Below are 2,500 nucleotides of genomic sequence, written 5' to 3' on the forward strand. Positions count from 1 at the left end.
TCAGCACTGCTGCTTGTGGCACCTCCGGCATCTGGTGGCATCTGGTGTTGCTGGAGCAACGGCAGGGACGTCTCCCTAGCGCCCCCTGCAGCTGAGCCTAGGATCCGCGCCTTCCCCACATTTGCTCCTTTCTTCTGAGCCAAAGCCACAAGCTCCCTTGCTCTGCCTCCTCAGCCACTTCTTTGAGGGCCTTTTGGAGTGGGAGACCAGTCACTCCACTCACACTCTTCAAGAAGCGCTGCAGAGATGATCCCACAAACCCTCTGCAGCCGACCTCTACAGGGGAGCTGACAGCTGAGCACCCTGCTTCTCTGCACTCAGCTGTTAGCTCTGAGTAGCGCTCTTTCTTCCTCTCAAAGGCTGCCTCCATCCCTCCATCCCTCCCTCCATCCCTCCATCCATCCCTCCCTCCCACGGGACAGTGAGCTCCGCCATAGTCACAGCCCGAGCTGTGGTGGAGCACAGGATGATGTCGGGTGGCAGGTTGGTTGTGCTGATCTCAGTTGGAGACTTGAGCAGCCGCTCCAGGTCCACTCTGAGGTTCCAGTCCCATCCAGATGTTATAACGGGCTGAGCTCTTCTCCCGTGGGACTTTCTGTGCCACTCCTCCCTCTCCAATGAAGTGGATCAGCCGCTTTGTTGTTGCTGTTGGATGCTCTTCCAGCCTACGTGTCTCCAGGATCTCCGGCAGCTTCCGCAGGACGCGCTCATGACGCCACCTGTACCGGCCCTGTGCCACAGCTGTTCTGCAGCTGGATAGGATATGCTGCAGGCTTGGCTTTGGGCCATTACAGAGTGGGCACTTTTCCTCTGAGCCGTACCATACGCACAGGTTGCTGGGGCTTGGGAGAGTATCATAGGTGGACCTCAGGAGGAAGGACAAACAAAAACAAACACGCACACAAAATTGTGCAAATGTTAAGAATTGTACGTTGAACCTAAACAGGGGTGTGACCCGAACACAGATAATTTCTGCTGAAACATTTCCACACACACACACACACACACACACACACACAATCGTGCAGATGTTAAGAATTGTATGTTCAAATGCTGATACAGATACACTGACCACTGACTCACACAAACACAACGATTCAGCAAAAAAGTGTGTAGACATGTTTTCTCTCAAATAAACTTTCCAAACACATTCACAGACTTTGTTTCAATGTGTCCTTGCCCACAGTGCAGGCTCTCTCTTCTGTTGTTGCTCCTGACCCTAGACAGGGGTGTGACCCAGACACAGATCATTTGCCCAGTTTCCCCAGACAGGTGAGCAGGTGGTCCTGCAGTGGGAGCCGTTCCTGCTGGAAGGACGAAGGACTGGACAGGACATGTGGTTGGCTGAGCTGAACCTGTTAGTGTACTAATGTGCAGTGTGATCCATTAGCTGTGTGTGTACTGGGAGTTGAACATCTGCCCATATGAATGTGCTGTTCCTGACGTCTTTATTGCCCCCTGTGCTGTGGACATTACTGATGTCTTTTCCTTATTGATGGATCTGGAATTATGCATCTGGAAAGCGTTGGGTCCTGGTGCCTTAGAAGGTGGAGTACTGTAGAAAGTCTTTTTTAAACAGGTGCGTCAAACCAAAGGATAAAAGAAAAAGGCAGGAAAGGTTGACAATCTGAAAAAATAGACATAAGTCTGAAAAAGATTTTACTGAGGGTGAGTTTCAGCCATTAGGCTATTCTCAATGCTCGCACTCCTGGTGGTCAGGTGGTGAGTTGCAGCCATTAGGCTATTCTCAATGCTCGCACTCCTGGTGGTCAGGTGGTGAGTTGCAGCCATTAGGCTATTCTCAATGCTCGCACTCCTGGTGGTCAGGTGGTGAGTTTCAGCCATTAGGCTATTCTCAATGCTCGCACTCCTGGTGGTCAGGTGGTGAGTTGCAGCCAATAGGCTATTCTCAATGCTCGCACTCCTGGTGGTCAGGTGGTGAGTTTCAGCCATTAGGCTATTCTCAATGCTCGCACTCCTGGTGGTCAGGTGGGGAGTTGCAGCCATTAGGCTATTCTCAATGCTCGCACTCCTGGTGGTCAGGTGGTGAGTTGCAGCCATTAGGCTATTCTCAATGCTCGCACTCCTGGTGGTCAGGTGGGGAGTTGCAGCCAATAGGCTATTCTCAATGCTCGCACTCCTGGTGGTCAGGTGGGGAGTTGCAGCCAATAGGCTATTCTCAATGCTCGCACTCCTGGTGGTCAGGTGGGGAGTTGCAGCCATTAGGCTATTCTCAATGCTCGCATCCTGGTGGTCAGGTGGTGAGTTGCAGCCATTAGGCTATTCTCAATGCTCGCACTCCTGGTGGTCAGGTGGGGAGTTGCAGCCAATAGGCTATTCTCAATGCTCGCACTCCTGGTGGTCAGGTGGGGAGTTGCAGCCAATAGGCTATTCTCAATGCTCGCACTCCTGGTGGTCAGGTGGGGAGTTGCAGCCATTAGGCTATTCTCAATGCTCGCACTCCTGGTGGTCAGGTGGTGAGTTGCAGCCAATAGGCTAT

The sequence above is a fragment of the Sardina pilchardus genome, chromosome 1 (genome assembly GCF_963854185.1).
Source record: "Sardina pilchardus chromosome 1, fSarPil1.1, whole genome shotgun sequence".
NCBI classification, from domain to species: domain Eukaryota; kingdom Metazoa; phylum Chordata; class Actinopteri; order Clupeiformes; family Clupeidae; genus Sardina; species Sardina pilchardus.